The 17,809-nt window shown below is 45.3% G+C and overlaps 1 protein-coding gene across 3 annotated transcripts in view; it reads right to left on the reverse strand.

Moving 5' to 3' along the window:
• FEZ1 (fasciculation and elongation protein zeta 1) overlaps positions 1-2,131 on the reverse strand; it is a 43,508-nt gene extending 41,377 nt beyond the window's left edge. Inside the window, exon 1 of one of the 3 annotated variants that reach the window (XM_058687217.1) lies at positions 1,991-2,128. The gene's annotated coding sequence lies outside the window, so the exon portion shown is untranslated. Of the gene's footprint in view, positions 1-1,294; positions 1,428-1,990 lie in introns of those variants that run through there. The other 2 variants (XM_058687218.1, XM_058687219.1) reach the window with 2 other exon arrangements.
• Positions 2,132-17,809: the final 15,678 nt, after the last annotated feature.

Below are 17,809 nucleotides of genomic sequence, written 5' to 3' on the forward strand. Positions count from 1 at the left end.
AGCCGGGTATTTGTACAAAGACTCCAGACTATGGCAGAGGCCGTGAGAGCCTGGCTCAAGGAGGGGGTCTCTGGGTTGGGGCTGGCAGCCTTTCTTGAACCTGTGCCCTTTGTCTCCTTCCTTTAGCTCACTTTCTTTTGGCCTTCTCTCTTGGTGGGGTGCCTTTGCACCCCCCACTGAAATGTCCTACCCTTGCATCCTGGCTCGCCCGCCCATGTCTTCATTCACAGCTCATCCTAGAGGCCTCCCCCCTTAAAAGCGAGGGGTAATACAATTGATTGCTTATCCTCTTCCTCTATACTTCCAAAATCAATTTTTTAAAAACACATGAAGAGTGGCAGAAAAAGGGAACCACCGAAAGGTCACCTTGTCTTTTTCTCTTATCCTAGAACAGAGTGCAAGACTATAGTTTGATTATGTCCTATAATCTATTGCATTTATTTTGGCTCCCAATAGATGGTGTAATTTGGAAGAGAAAAAAAAGGCTCTGAGCTTAACAGAGACCCTGTAGGAAACACATAAGCCTCTCCTTTGCAGCATAACGATGCACTAGCTGCAGCTTGGGGCTGCAGTACAAATTTTCACTCCCTGCTTTGCTGAGCTGAGCAGAGTGGAGGGGGAGCAGTAGAGAATTCACCATGCCTCCCCCTACTGGGCCTCTGTACCTGCACCGAGGCCCCATTCCATCTCCCCCTTCTTCCTATTACCTGCCCCATAGAGCAGTTGATTTCTATCTCCTCACCACACCTCATCCCTAAAATCTGCCCTCTACTGATCCACGGCAGTTTCCCACTGCTACTCAGCAAAAGCAGTCAGTATACAGGATTGTGCCAGCTTCCCATTGCCACAGAAAGAGAGTATTTTGTTGCACAGAAGTCAGCAACCCCTTTGCGGTTCCGCTTCCCCACCCCCCACCCCGTCCCCCTCCTCCTGCTGCTCCACTCACCCTCATCTCACATCCCCCTCCTCTCCACCCCCCGGGTCTGTTGGGGTAAAGAAAGGCTTCTCCAAGCAGCACAATGGCTGGCGCTACGGGGAAAACTGGGCTCATCCCGCGCAGGCCGCACACAGACTTCCCGGCCCTTTGGCCAAACAAGAGCGGGACACGGGAGTGGCAGGGAGATCCGGGGGTGTCGAGCAGTGAAAAGGGAAGGGATAGGCAGAAAGAAGGGAGGGCTGGGATCACACGCCCGCCCCAGGGCTCTGTCAAGCCTTGCACCCCTGAACCCCAAGGGGTCCTGGGCCCACCGGAGGGCAGCGCCCCCACCACCACCACCCTCGTCCTTTCTCCGACCTGTTCCGTAGTAAAACAATTGCTCCCGCAGCGTCTGCGGCAGCTGCCAGCGGTTCTGACACTGCAGGAATGCACGGTCCTGGGGAAAGGCTCGGCACCCCAGGGAGGGGCACGGGCGGGTGCGGGGTCAGGCTCGTAGGGGCACAGAGGATTCTGGGGCGTTTAAGGGTGTCCGGGCAAGATAACGGTCTCGGGAGTAGGTACAGATCCACTGGCCCACACCACCGGGCAGCGTTCCCCGGTTGCCCCAGCCCCCTAGTCCGCGCCGCCTCCCGTGTCTCTCTCTCTGTCTCTCTCTCTCTCTCTCTCTGTCTCTCTCTCTGTCTCTCTCTGTCTCTCTCTCTCTCTCTCTCTCACACACACACACACACACACACACACACACAACACTTGCACACGCACGCCAGGCCTGGCTGGGGGGCCAAGGCTCTGATCTGATGATGCTTGAAGTGCCCATCATCCCACAGCTCCCGGCCCGAGCGCTGCACTCCCATGAAGGGCTGGGCAGGAGGGCGACGGCCTCGGGGCTCCTTCGTTCCGATTCCAGGATGGGACGGGCTGGGGGCGCGGGGCTGCGGCGCCCCCCGACCCGCCGACGGAGAAACCCGAGTCGCGGGGCCTCCTTCATCACCCCCGTCCAACCCCCACCCACGGCAGTGGGTCGGTATGGGCTAAGGTCGCCCCCCGCGGCGGCACCTGTGCGGGTCCTGGCGGAGGGAGGCGGTTCGCGGGGCTCAGCGGGACACCCCCATCCACGGGCCGCGGGGAGCGGCCGGAGCACAGCGCGGCGGCGGCGGCGGCGGCGGCGGCGGCGGCGGCGGCAGCGGCAGCGGCAGCGGCGAGCCAGCGAGCGCTCCCCCCGCAGCTCGGCCGGCGCCCGGCTCCGCTCCCCTCCTCCACCCCGCCCCCTCCGCCCCCTCCCCGCGCTCGTGCCCGGGCCCTCGGGGGCGCGCCCGCGCTCGGGCACCCGCCCGCTGGCACGCGCCCGGCCCGACGTCATCTACTCGTTAGCATTCAGAGCCTTCCTTGCAGCATGTGGCCTGCCTTTATTAATATTTATGAATTACTATTTCTCCCCTCTCTAACATTGGACTTTCTGCTTCTCTCATGAATATTCAGAGGCTCCAAGACGTGTGCGTGCAGTAACTCCCAATACGGATACTCGAGGGTGCCTGACACTGTAGATTCTCCATAAAAACATAAGGCAGGTGGCTGAGCGGATGGGCAGGCAAACACACTAAAGATTCCCCTGGACTTTTTGGGCTCCTCATTCCACTACACTGGGACCCAGGTGGGCAAGCTGAGGGATGCCTGCCAACCCAAACCCGGTTCAGACCTCAAGCCAAAAGTGATGAATGCCTTTACCACCCAAGGATGCAGGATGAGAGCTGGATCCAGGCTGACAAAGCTGAGTGAGGTTTCTGGCACAGAAGGACTTGAGGTAATAGAGGACAATTCACCAGGGGATATAAGGAAGGACCCTGGGGTCTTATGAAAATGTATTCATTCATATATCTTGTCTGCTATGCATAAGTCTGTGCTTATAGATGCTGTCAATACAAAGTCTAATGATTCATGACAGCAGATAACTAAAAGCACAAGAACCTCAAATATCAATGGAAGGCACCAGAAGAGCATGTCTGCTTGGAGAACCTAAGTACTTCCATCAAGTTAGAGAATAAGTCAGACAAGCTGGCGGAAGTGTGATGGCGGAGCATCTCTGGGTGATGCAGAGGGCTTCAGCTGAAAGCGGCAGGGAGCCCCTTTTGGCTCATTTATGCATTCATTCCACAGACATTTCAATCATGACACGGAGGTGGAGCAAAGGAATGAGGTTCCTGTGAGTGAGAGGAAGACTTGGTCACTTTGCCCTTCAGGTGACATTAACCAGAGATTTTCTTCCTGATAGAGGGGAAGAAAAGGAGGTGGTTGAAAGTTCCCTGAGTCGACTTTCTTGGGAAGATACCCAGTTCTGTGACTTGGGCAAGTTAACCTCCTTGTGCCTCATTTCCTGTTCTGTAAAATGAGGATAAATTATAGCACCCACCTCGGGGGCCTGTTGTAGAATTAAAGGAGTTGATATATGTAAAGTACTTTCAGACACAGTAGAAGGCACTATGTAAGTCTTGGCTATTATCTTCTCTAGGAGAAGCTTGGGGACACAGTACTAGAGGCCACCTTCTGTCCTGATCTTCAAAGCATGGGACTCACAGGTTTGAGAGAGGTTTTTGAGGAAGCACAGCAAAGTGCTAAAGAGCATGGGCTCTCCAGAAAATTCAGTTCAAACCCCAGTGTTCCATTTATTAGCTGGTGACCTTGCACAAGTTACTTAACCTCTCTGAACCTGTTTTCGCATCTGTAAAATGGGGATTCCAATAAATACTAAGGGTTGTTGTGCAGATTAAATAAAATAATGCATGCAGAATGTTTAGCATAGTGCCTGGCATATAATAAGTATTCAATAAGTGAATTCTGTTTTTTTTTTTTTTTTTTTTTTGTGAGGATTTGAAGGAACTAGAAGTTGACGACTGGTATTTTAGGCATCTGGGATGAGAATGTCTTGAACATGAGTGAAGTAATTCTTCCAGTAAATATTTCTTTCATTTAATTGTGGTAAAATATATACATAACTTAAACTTTACTGATTTAACCATTTTAAAAAAACACTTTTTTTAACGTTTTATTTTTGAGACAGAGGGTGAGCAGGGGAGGGGCAAAGAGAGGGAGATACAGAATTAGAAGCAGGCTGCAGGCTCTGAACTGTCAGCGCAGAGCCCGACGCGGGATTTGAACCACAAACTGTGAGATCACGACCTGAGCCAAAGTTGGATGTCTAACCGACTGAGCCATCCAAGCGCTGTGTGATTTAGCCATTTTAATTTTTTTAAGTTTATTTATTTTGAGAGAGAGAGTGCAAGAAGGGGAGGAGCAGAGAGGGAGAGGGAGAGAGAATGCCAAGGAGGCTCCACACTGTCCGCACAGAGCCCAACATGGGGCTCCATCTCACAAACCTGTGAGATCATGACCTGAGCTGAAATGCAGAGTTCCACGCTCAACCAGCTGAGCCACCCAGACACCCCTTTAACCACTGTTAAATGCACAATCCAGTGGCATTAAGTACCTTCACATTATTGTTGCCATCATCACTGCTATCTACCTGCACAACTTTTCCATCCCAAATTGAAACTCTATATTAATTAAACAATAAATCTCCATTCCTTCTTCCCTGCACATCCTGTAACCACCACTCTACTTTCTGTCTCTATGAATTTAACTATTCTAAGTGTCTCATATAGGTCGAATCATACAGTATTTGTCCTTTTGTGTCTGGGCGATTTCACTTCATGTATGCTTAAGATGGGATGATATTGCATTGTGTGGTTATACCACATTCTGCTTACCCATTTGTCTGTTGGTGGACACTTGAGTTGTTTCCAACTTTTGGCTATATGAATAATGCCGCTATGAACATAGGTATGCACGTTCAAGGCAATACATATTTTTTAATTGCATTCCATGACCTGTACGAGAAGTTGGGTAGGTAAAAATGAAGGTGTGCCTTCAAGAGGTTCAGAGTTTCGTACGGTGATTTCCAAACTTTTCTACTTGGGACCTGTAGTGGGTTGAATAGTGTGTCCTCCCCCCGCCAAATTTATACCCACCCAGAACCTCAGAATGTGACCTTTTTTTGGAAACAGTGTCTTTGCAGATGAAATTAGTTAGGATGAGGTCATAGTGGATTAGGGTGGCCCTGAATCCCATGACTAATGATGTCTTAAGAAGGGGAGAGGACCCATAGAGACACAGGGGAGGACTATGAGAGGGACCGTGTGATGATGGAGGCAGAGCTTAGAGCAATGCAGTATAGGCCAGAGGGCACAAAGGACGGCCAGGAACCACCGAAGCTAGAAAGCGGCAAGGAAGGTTCTTCCCCAGAGCCTTGAGAGGGAGCACGGCCCTGCTGACAGCTTGATTTTGGACTTCCAGCCTCCAGGACTAAGACACTATAAGTTGCTCTTGTTCTAAGCCACCCAGTTAGTGGCAATTTGTCATGACAATCCTAGGAAACGAATACAGGTTTTAGTAGTAGGAAGTGGGGGGTGCTGCCGTAACAAATACTCTAAAACGTGGAAGTGGCTTTGGAATTCGGTAATGGATAGAGGCTGGGAGAATTCTGAGGCTCATGACAGAAAAAGCCTGGACTGCCCTGAAGAGACTGTTGGTCAAAATATGGGTCAACTTAAAAAAAGGGGGGGGGGGGTGTGGCGCGCCTGGGTGGCTTGGTCGGTTGAGCGTCTGACTTTGGCTTAGGTCATGATCTCGCGGTTTGTGAGTTCAAGCCCCACGTTGGGCTCTGTGCTGACAGCTCAGAGCCTGGAATCTGCTTCCAATTCTGTGTCTCCCTCTTTCTCTGCCCCTCTCCCACTCATTCTCTGTCTCTTTCTCTCAAAAATAAATAAACTTTTAAAAACTTTAAAAAAAAAAAAGAAATATGGGTCAAAGGTGGGGCCCCTGGGTGGCTCAGTCAGTTAGGTGTCTGACTTCAGCTCAGGTCATGATCTCGAGGTTTGTGGGTCTGAGCCTCACATCAGGCTCTGTGCTGACAGCTCAGAGCCTGGAGTCTGCTTCATATTCTCTGTCTCCCTCTCTCTCTGCCCCTTCCCCACTCATGCTTTGTCTCTCTCTCAAAAATAAATAAACATTTAAAAAAAAATTTTAAATGGGGTGCCTGGGTGGCTCAGTTGGTTAAGCAGCCGACTTCAGCTCAGGTCATGATCTTGCAGTCCATGAGTTCGAGCCCCATATCGGGCTCTGTGCTGACATCTCAGAGCTTGGAGCCTGCTTCAGATTCTGTATCTCCCTCTCTCTCTGCCCCTCCCCACTCACGCTCTGTCTCTCTGTCTCCAAAAAAATAAATAAACATTAAAAAAAATTTTAATTAAAAAATATGGGTCAAAGGTGATTCTGGAGAAAGCTCTGGGGAAAAAATATGGGAAGAGCTGTAGAGAAAGCTATCACCGCCAAGAACACATATATTATCACGAACAGAAAGATGCTAGAAATATGGACGTTGAAGTGCTTCTGGCAAGGTCTCAGATGGAAATGAGGAACGTGCTGTTAGAAACTAGACAAATGATGATCTGGTTATAAAGTGGCAGAGAACTTGGCTGAACTGTATTCCGCTGTCAGATGGCAAGGATTGAACTTAGGTATTTAGCTAAGAAGATTTTTTTAAAGGGTGGAAAAGGTGGCCTGGTGTCCCTTGGTGCTTACAGTAAAGTGCAGTGAGGAAGGATAGACTGGACCCCCTACACTTCTAAGGTTTCTGAGAAGTGTATCCCAGCGGAGCACTGCCAACAGGAGCCAAAAGCATCAAAGATGGATGAAATGAAGGGAGACTCTTCGATTTCTGAAATCCACAGCCAGGAAACAGGCTGATAAAGGCACTCGGCTGCAAGCACCTGGTATCCTCCGAGAAACAGGAAGGACGGCCCTGAGCCTGGAGGATGGAGCTCTGAGCCACAGAGGATTATTCTCAGGCCTTGAAACCTTGTAGAATTTGCCCTGCAGGATTTCGAGCTTGCTTTAGACCAGTGGTCTTTTTTCTTCTTCCATTTTCTCCCTTTTAGGCTAGGAATGTATAGACTATGTCTGTCCTACCCACAGGCGGGGAAGGAGCAGAGAGAGGGAGACAGAGGATCCTAGTGGGCCATGCACTGGCAGCAGAGAGCCCGATGTGGGGCTCAAACTCTCGAACCGTGGACACTTAACCATTTAACTACTGGGCCACCCAGGCACCCCTACCCTTGTATTGTAGAAGCTGACCAGCTCCACAGGTCCACAAAGGGAGGGGAATTGTGCCTCAGGGTGTATCATACCCACAATCTCACCCATACCTGATTTAGATGATAACACTTGGAACTTTTGGAGTTGATGTCATTTTGATGAGATTTAATGTGGGAATGGGTTAAGACCCGGGGATGTTGGGGGGCACGTGGGTGGCTCAGTCAGTTAAGCGTCCAACTCTGGGTTTTCACTGACAGCGTGGAGCCCGCTTGGGATTCTCTCTCCCTCTCCCTCTGTCCCTCCAGCTCTTGTGTGCTCTCTTTCTCTCTCTCTCTCAAAATAAATAAATAAACTTAAATAAAAAAATGGCTTGAGGATGTTGGGATGGAATGAATGCATTTCACACAAGAGGGCCAGAGGGCAGACTATAGTGGGTTGGAAAGTGTCCTCCCAAAAGTCATGTCCGCCATGTGTTAGGCCACTCGTGTTGCTATAACCACGTACCACAGACCGGGTGGCTTATAAATGACAGGAATTTATTTTTAGTGGTTATGGAGGCTGGAAGTCCAAGGTCATGGTGCCAGCGTGGTAGGGTTCCGGTGAAGGTTCTCTTCCAGGTTGCAAATGGCCAGTTTCTCACAAAGTACAAGGGGATAGGGATCTCCCTTGGACCACTTTTATAAAGGCACTGATTCCATTCATGAGGGCTTCACTTCATTTGTGGGGTTTCCCAAAGACCCCCACCTCCTGATACCATCACGCTGGGCATTAGGTTTCCAATCTATGAATTTTAAGAGGACACAAGCACTCAGACCATCACAACCCCAAACTTTAGAATGTGACCTTACTTGGAAATAGGGTTCTTTTTTTTTTTTTTTAGATGTAATTACGACGCGATCACACTGGATTAGGGTGGGCCTGAAATCTAATGACTTGGTGTCATTGTTAAGGCCGTCTCAAGAAACTAACACAGAACCCTTATATATTCTTCTGAATTATATAAGACAATTCAACATTCAACATAGGTTAATGCCTCCTCCTGTGTGCAAGCCATGTAAAGCTTTGGCTCAGGACCTGGCATATAGTAAGTGCTCAGTAAGTGCTCTTTATATGTTATTGCTGTTGAACGTTTCAAAACTCCTCTTAGGGCTAACAGGTAGAGCTTTCCCACCCCCTACCCTACATCTCAAATCAGAGTAAGTCCAATTTTCTTTTCTTTTTTTTTAAATTTTTTTAATGTTTGTTTATATTTTAGAGGGAGAGAGAAAGCGCGCAAGCAGGGGAGGGGCAGAAAGGGAGGGAGACAGTGTCCAAAGCAGGCTCCAGGCTCTGAGGTGTCAGCACAGAGCCCCACATGGGGCTTGAATTCATGAGCTGTGAGATCATTACTGAGCCAAAGTCAGACTGAGCCACCCAGGTGCCCCCCAATTTTATTTTTATACATACTAAGAGATTAGAGCTTAAGAAAGTTTCCCAAGAAATGACATTCCCAGTGGACAAAATGGTAAGTGCTTTAAAGAAGATATAAAGTGTTTTTTTAAAACATCTATTGATTTTACTTTTTTCTTTCTTTTTTTTTTTTTTTAAGTTTATTTATTTATTCCGTGGGGGGAAGGGGAAGAGAGAGCGGGGAGAGAATCTCAAGCAGGCTCTGCACTGTCAGCACAGAGGCTGACTCAGGGCTCAAACTCATGAACTGCAACATCATGACCTGAGCCGAAATCAAGAGTCAGACATTAACCGACTGAACTACCCAGATGCCCCAAGATATAAAGGGTTTTTAAAAAAAGCTTTACGGCTGCTATGCAGGGGTTTTTGCCTAAAAGCTCACCTAAGTAAGAACAGGTTTCCTCAAGCTCAGCACTGTTGGTGTCCTAGGTGACTGCTGTTGGAGGCTGTCCTGTGGGGTGCAGGATGTTTAGCAGCATCCCTGGCCACTAGATGCCAGTAGCATCCCCCCAGTTGTTACAACCAAAACTGTTTCTGGACTTCATCAAATGACCTCTGGAGGGGAAAAATCACAAACTCACCTTAGCTGAGAACCACTACCTTAGACATAGGTCTTTAAGGGGTTAGTGGATGTTCTGCCAGGCTGGGGCTGCATTTCCTATGGAGAAAACTAGGAGAGCCAAAGCTTGGGTATATGAAAAGGCATACGTGTGCCTTTTAAGTAAGAAACAGTGGCGCTGGGTCATAGGTTCAAAGTGTGGGTTACTGGAAATACAGGGTACATCATACTCCTGGAATCACACTAATACCATTCTAGAGGCTTACTTTAGTTCCTGAACTGAACTTCTTTTAGTCCCTAATTTCCCTGATATAGCTAAAGAATCCTAGAATATATACTGCATTTGAAGGTCATCTAGTCTAACCTCCCACCTGATTCAGAAGCCAATATCCCTCCTAGGTGATGTTAGTTAGACACCTCTAGTGATGAGAAACCTGACCTTGCAAGGCTGTGCTTCCTTAGCATTTTTTTTAATGGCTTTCAAGGCTAGAAATGGCTTGTTATTGTTTGAAATTCAGTGTTAGCATGGTTTGTATTGTGCTCTAGTCCTATTTGATTTCCCTTAGAATGATCCTTCTTGAAGAAGCCAGTTTTCCATGGCATTCTGGAAATGAGCTGCTGAATCTTTATTGAAAACCTACGTCAATCACAGCCTAGCAAAATAGAGATGAGCTCATAGCTACGAACATTTTAAGGCTGCTTGGTTTTTCCATCACTGGTGGCTCTCAAACACCAACATTCAATTCCAGCCCATATTCATCTCCGTCCTCAATCTCCAGGGTTGATTAAACTCCCTGATTTGTTTCCTCAAGGGAAGTGGAATATTCCCCAAGATTCAAAATCTATTCATAGTCATCTCGTCAGTAGGTAATTACTCTCTACCACAAAGCACAAGCACCCAGAACAAGATCACATTATTTTCAAAAAGAATAAGCAGTACTATAAAAATTGACAATAAATCAACCCCAAGAATCATGACAAATTCCAGAATAGTCACCTCTGTTACCTGATGAAAAATGACAAAATACATGAACTAGTTGGCAAATAAGGAATTCAGATCCCTTGAGATCTTGGAAATTCCCTTGAGTGTAAATATGATGAGATTTTTTTTTTCTATACAGAAAATATTTGGCTATTTCAGGAAAGGAGAGCCACAGATTTTAATAGGAAATGGAAAATGAGGCCCCCAGTGTGGGGGAAGCTTTAGATCTACACTGGTCAAAAAAGAAAGGTCATTAATCTTCCCCTCTCTGTAGCTACCAAGTGATTTATCAGCGCGGATCAGCATGTGCCTGGGTGAATAGGGATAGAATAGGCTTATTGTTGTCTCTTACTCTCAATAGGAAATAGAGCCTCAACTGCAGTGTCATGAGGGGAGGCCACTCATGAGGTAGTTCACTTCCATGAGCTCACTTTTAGATTAATTCTTGGTTCTTCATGAGACCACCAGGCCAAGTAGACACATCATTTATATAAACCCCAGAGGACTGACTGCCCCTTCCCTCAATGTCAGGTACTCTCTATTTTATGCCACCCCAGGATGCCCTGGTTTTCAGAAATGTGATGATTCAGAAACGAACTTGAGGAAACGAAAATGACAATTAACACTGTCATTTCACTGCACTAGTCTGGCCATAGAAAATCACTTCACCAGCAACCCTCCAGAACCCCACATGATCTGCAAATGCCCCGGGGCCACAGCTGTCCTCCTTAAGACAGGACTCTGAGTCATAACGGCATTTTCCACCCTGTAGAAATGAGCAAAGAACCTCCAAAGTCTTCACAAAGTCATTGTCGCAAGGATTTCAATAAAGCATTCTCTTCCAGTTGTCACATCCTACAAGGTGAGAGCTTCCCAACATTGAACATCAAACCCCAAAGAAGAGGTGTGATTGGTGAGGAGCAAGATGGCTCCCCCCCAAATAAACAGACCAAATGATAGCCTGCAAAGTTCTTGACGTGGCTTGGCATTGTAACTGGGTTTGGGAGAGCTATGAGAGGAAAAATCCGGTGTTGGATATTGACCAAATCCCTGGAACACGTGAAAAGAAGTCCATGAGGCAAATACTGACTTAGAAACACACAGAGCAATTAGATATAGAATGAATATAAATACAGAAGCTTTGAGAGACTTGGCAATCTATAATCATTCGGAATCTGCTGATTTTGTAGGTTTGCATATTCAAAACAAATCCAGATTCTTTCCAGAATTTGTTCATTGGGTCCAATGGACATGAACGAAATGGAAAAATGTATAAATCAAAGGAAAAGATTACCCCATGATCTGATAATGACGATTCTTAAATCTTTTTGTAAACTTCGTTTAGAACAGAAAAATATTTGACCCACACTGAATAATCCAGCTCTCTTGGGGCATCTGGGAGGCTCAGTTGGCTAAGCATCTGACTTCCACTCAGGTCATGACCTCATGGTTAGTGAGTTCTAGTTCCACATCGGGGATCTCTGCTGTTAGCACAGAGCCCACCTTGGATCTTCTGTCTCCCTCTCTCTCTGCTCCCCCCCTTAAAAATAAACATTTTTTTTTTCAACTTTTTTTTAATTTACTTTTGGGACAGAGAGAGACAGAGCATGAACGGGGGAGGGGCAGAGAGAGAGGGAGACACAGAATCGGAAACAGGCTCCAGGCTCCGAGCCATCAGCCCAGAGCCTGACGCGGGGCTCGAACTCACGGACCGCGAGATCGTGACCTGGCTGAAGTCGGACGCTTAACCGACTGCGCCACCCAGGCGCCCCTAAAAATAAACATTTTTAAAAGGATTTGAATAATCCAGCTCTCTATACTTGAAAGATCTAGGAAAAATTCTGAGTTTAGTGTGCCATATAGCTGTATGATTATGGCTGATCTGATTATCTATACCATATTGCAAGAGAAGAAAACTAGGGGCACTTGGGTGGCTCAGTAGGTGAAGCGTCTGAATTAGGCTCAGGTCATGATCTCACAGTTCATGAGCTCAAGCCCTGCATGGGGCTCTATACTGGCAGTGTGAAGCCTTCTTGGGATTCTCTCTCTCTCTCTCTCTCTCTCTCTCTCTCTCTGCCTCTCCCTCTGCCCCTACCCCACTTGTACATGTGCTTTCTCTCCCTCTCTCTCAAAATAAATAAATAAGCTTAAAAAAAAAAGAGAGAGAAAGAAGAAAACTAAAGGGAAAGGAGGAGAAGGGGAAGGATGTGTGGTGTTGGCAAACTGGAAAGAGCTCCATAAAGCCAGGACTCAGCAGTTTTGGATTTCAGCGTCACTCAACCATTAACCAGCTCTGTGACTTAGGGACAATTACTTAGGTTTTCTGAGCCTCAGTTTCCTCATCCACAGTATGAAGGGCTTCAAATAAGATCTTTTCCTTCTCTTAAACTTTATCAATAAACTCTCTGTTTTCTTTCTGAAACCAGTCACGACATTTTGTTTAAATAGACCCCAAGCTCACTGAGGGATCTTGGAGTGTCTTTTGACATCTTTGCCTTTGTGTCTCCATTTGTAGACCCCCAAGTATTGTGTGGAGGTGTTGCGAGAAAACAAGATGACACAAGCTTATTTATACAAAACCCTAGGGAGAGAGCAAAGTCGTTTAAATCTACCAATTAACTCCAAATTTCATTTTATTCAGGGATTTCCTCTAACCAAGCTCCAGTTGCTACTCAGTCATAAGAATGATTTATACCCAATGGATGTTCTTTAATATCCCCTTCTAGGATTTCCAGATTTACCAAAAATATGGGACACCGGGCTGCATTTGAATTTCAGATAAATAATATTTTTTTAAATAAATGTCGCAAATGTTGCATGGAATACACTTGTGCTAAAAATTTATTCATTGTTTGCAATGAATGTCAAGTTTAACTGGACACTCCATGCCTCCATATGTTATCTAGCAACTCTTTATCTACCTTTACTTTGGTGGCGATAGATGAATCTTAAATGATGTGCATGTGTGTGTGTGATAATTAATTGAGTTGCATACTTTTGTATAGCCCCTCTCGATTAAAAAAAGGTTAATGTTTCTAAATGATGTTTTAATTGTTCTTGAATAATAAGTCTGGGCTATACATCGTTATCTCTCTCTCTCTTTCTTTCCCCTTTCCAGACTTATGGAATATCTTTTGTGGGGGATATTTTTATGGAATGTTTTTCATGAGCGTCTCAGAATGCCTTGTTTGGACATTTGCAAAAGACTGACTGGACCACTCTATGGGGAGAGATGAGTAGAAGAGTAAGAAGGAGAATAGGAGAAAGGGAAGGTATGATCAGGAGGAAATTTTAAAAGCATTTAGCATCAACCAATTTGACATCAACCTCTCCTTCATATTTGCTATTTCTTTATCCTTTTTAAAATTTATTTATTTATTTTGAGAGAGAGAGAAAGTGTGTGTGTGCATGTGCATGCACACAAGCAGAGGAGGAGCAAGAGAGAGAATCCCAAGCAGGCACCGCACTGTCAGCACAGAGCCAGACAGGGAGCTCAAACCCACAAACTGTGAGATCATGACCTGAGCCAAAATCAAGAGCCTGACATCCAACTGACCGAGCCACCCAGGCACCCCACCATTTCTTTATCTGATCATAGTAGGCCATGGGGCCTGATAAACCATAAACTAAAAATTGATCGGTCCCTACACAAAAACTTACATGTGGATGTTCATACTGACTATGTTGATAAGGGCCAAGACAATGGGAACAACCCGAACATCCATCTACAGATGAACAGACAAATAGATTGTGGTATATCCGTGCAATGGAATATTATTCAGCCATAAAAAGGAACAAAGCACTGACACAGGATACACCATGGAGGAACCTTGGAAACATGATGCAAGTGAAAGAAACCAGACACTGAAAGCCATCAATTGCATGATTTCATTTATATCAAATGTCCAGAATAGGTAAATCCATAGAGAAAGGAAGTAACCGAGAGGATTCCAGGGGCTGTATGGAGGGAGTATGGTGAGTAACTGCTGAGGAGGGCGTGGTTCCTTTACTTTCGTTTGGAGTGATGAAAATGTACTAAAATTAGATAATGGGATGGTTGCAAAAGTCTGTGACCATACTGAAATCCACTGAATTGTACACTTTCAAAGGATGACTTTTGTTTTTTTTTCAACTAATCTTTTTTTAAATATGAAATTTATTGTCAAATTGGTTTCCATACAACACCCAGTGCTCATCAAAGGATGACTTTTATGATATGTGATTGTATCTCAATAAAGATGTCAGTTTTTAAAAAGTCAATGCATTTAAAAATAAACAACAACAACAACAACAATAAAACCTTGCTTAGATCTCAGGTGATGCTACAGAACCACCCAAACAGAGCCATTTCTTTTCTTTCTTTCTTTCTTTCTTTCTTTCTTTCTTTCTTTCTTTCTTTCTTTCCTTCTTTTCTTTTCCTTTCCTTTCCTTTCTTTTCTTTTCTTTTCTTTTCTTTTCTTTTCTTTTCTTTTTTGTTTTGAGAGAGAGAGGAAGAGAAAGAATCCATGCTTGGCATAGAGCCTGATGTGGGGCTCAATCCTACAACCATGGGATCACAACCTGAGCCAAAATCAAGAGTTGGACACTCAAGCCTCAACTAACTGACCCACCCAGGAGCCCCCAGAGCCATTTCTTGTTTTTTTAAAAATTTTTTAATATTTGTTTTTGAGAGAGAAAGAGCACAAGCAGGGGAGGGAAAGAGAGAGAGAGGGAGACACAGGATTGAAGTAGGCTCCAGGCTCTGAGCTGTCAGCACAGAGCCTGATGTGGGGCTCAAACCCACAAGCCGTGAGATGACCTAAGCCAAAGTCAGATGCTTAACCGACTGAGCCACCCAGGCCCTCCCAGAGCCATTTCTAAAAAGCCAACAGAGTAACAAGTCTTGTTACTAGTATTTGAGTGCCTTTCATTCAAGGAGCTTTAAGATTACTTTTTATTAAACTTGTTTTTATCATTTAATTTTCACAACATCCCCAAAAGGAGGTACCATTACCCTCTGTCTCTGGAGAAGAGGAAACGGACTCTGAGAGACAGATTGATTTGGCTGAGACAGACACAGGTAAGTAAGGTGCACGGCAGGGGTTCCACCCCAGGGCCATCTGACTCCTAAGTTCACACCCTGTCTGTCCATCACAGAAACCATGAAGGAGAGGGATTCTAGTTCACTGCTGGCTGCCCTGACATTCACTCCTTCCTCTTCAGAAGTTCTTTCTCCCTAGTGGATCTTGTTTGGTTTTGTTTTTACCACCTTCTTAACCTTCCCAACCTTATTGCATGGTTAGTTCTTGCCTAACATGCTGCTTGGAAATTTCCTTGTCTTTAGTACAAGATGTTTGGATTCTCAGAGCCCTACAAAAGCTCCATGTGGTGTTTTGCCTGCAACCAAAACTTAATGTCAGAATTTGCCCACATGTGAGATGTTTTACACTGTGTCTCCCAGCCCCGATTCCTTTCTTGCTGCTGCTGAGACACACTTTAGTACAGAAAAACATCAAGAGATCTAGATCCTAGTGTCCAGTTTGAACACCATATAGCCCTACCCCAAGTCCCCCTGAACTGGATTATAGAATGAGTTTAAAAAAAATTTTTTTTAATGTTTTTATTTATTTTTGAGACAGAGCATGAGCAGGGGAGGGGCAGAGAGAGAGGGAGACACAGAAACTGAAGCAGGCTCCAGGCTCTGAGTGGTCAGCACAGAGCCCGACACGGGGCTCGAACTCACAGAGTGTGAGATCATGACCTGAGCTGAAGTTGGACGCTTAACCAACTGAGCCACCCAGGCTCCCCAAGAGTGAGTTTTTAATTGATCGGAGGCTTCTCCGTGAGGCCACTCAGAGAGCTGGGCATCTTTCCTTCTTTCCCTCAGCAAAGAGGGCTGCTTCCCCTCCCCTCTTCCACAGGACTACCTCCCACCGCTTCCAGCCCTCCACCCCTTGCTGACTTTCTCTGTGGCTGCCAGGTTGCCATGCCAATAATGTTCCCATGGTTACCGAGATGAGCTGCTGCCTTCCCATAGGCAGTGCCCTCCACCCAAAGAGAAAGGGAGACCATTCTGCCCCCAGGGCAAAAACAAGGACTAAAGGGGGCCTCAGCCCAGGGAACATTAGAGGACAGATCTTGTCTATCTCTGATGTCTCCAGGCGGGACCTTGGACCAAACCCCCCTGCCTTCACACAAGTTCTCTCTTCCCTAAACCTAGGGAGAGAGGTGCCTGGCACTTGTTCAAGTCCATTGTTTTGCCTAGTGAGGGGTCCGAATAGATACTGCATTGTGAAGATCAAGTTAATATGTAAATATACTAATACATCTGGGCTCTTTGTCTAGCTAGGAAAATGGCAAAATGCAAAACATGCTTTGCTGTCGCTACAGTTGGATGTCTTTGCCTGGAAATCTGCTTTTCTCCTTATGGTCCTCCTCCCTGGATTAACTATCTTAGGTGACACCACATTTTTAAAAAATCCAAGTTAGTTTTCTTGCAAATACAAATTCATTTTAATATAAAATTAAAAATAAAGACAAAATTTAAAAATGATTTACAGTTCCAAAATCAAAATATTTCTTCTTTTTAAAATACACATTTGCGGGGGGGAGCTGGTGCCTGGCTGGCTCGGTCAGTAGAGTGTGCAACTTTTGATCTCGGGATTGTGAGTTTGCACCCCACGTTCGGTGTAGACTACTTAAAAATAAAATCTTAAAAAAATATAATAAAATAAAAAATAAATAAAATACACATTTTTGTTGATACTGGGTTGTCTTCTGTTGATGTAGAACATCATTTCTGAAATACGATTCACTTTATCCAGATTTTGCTATGGTGAATTTTCTCTCTGTATTTATCAGTTGTCAAATAAAAAACTGGAAATTCCTCAAAATAAAACAAAACACACAGTTACCTTCAGTACCTAGAAGCTCGGCATAATTTTCTCTTTGAGAAAATTGTTCTTCCCCAGTACCAGTGAGAGAAAAGAGACTCTTTTTTTTTTTTAAGTTTATTTATTTATTTTGAGAGAGAGAGTGCAAGCAGAAGAGGGGCAGAGAGAGAGAGAGAGAGAGAGAGAGAGAGAGACCGCCAAGCAGGCTTCCCGCTGCTAGTGCAGAGCCTGCATCGGGCCATGAACTCACGAACCGTGAGATCTTGATCTGGGCTGAAACCGAGAGTGGGACGCTTAACCGACTGAGCCACCCAGGTGCCCCAAGAGACTCTGATCTTTGAAGATGGAAAATCCACACCAAGATGAGTTTGCATAAACAGAACTTACTAAAATAGTCCTTTTCTTCCATTAGATCCCCCCTATATTTCCTAGTCACTTCCCCACAATTTATTGTCCCTTGAAATCCAAACCCACTTTCTTTTGTTAAAAGAATATATAAGCCCCCAAGTCTAAATGCTTCTTTGCTTTTCACTTCTTTTCTGTGACCTCCTATGTACATAAGCTAAGTGTCTTTTCTCCTGCCAATCTATCTTTTATCAGTTTAATTCACAGTCTCCAGATACAGAAATTAAGAGAGTGGAGAAAATTTTTTTCCTTCCTAACACACTTTTGTTCATAGCAGCATTATTTACAATAGAAAAGAGTTGGAAACAACGTAAAAATCCATCAACGGATGAATGGATAAACAAAATGAGGAATATACAGACAATGGAAGGTTTTTGAGCCTTAAAAAGGTAGGAAACTGATACATGCTATATAGCATGTGTTACTCTTAAATAGAAAACTGTCAGTTATTTTACCAGCAA

This window comes from Neofelis nebulosa, chromosome 10 (assembly GCF_028018385.1).
Source record: "Neofelis nebulosa isolate mNeoNeb1 chromosome 10, mNeoNeb1.pri, whole genome shotgun sequence".
Taxonomy (NCBI): domain Eukaryota; kingdom Metazoa; phylum Chordata; class Mammalia; order Carnivora; family Felidae; genus Neofelis; species Neofelis nebulosa.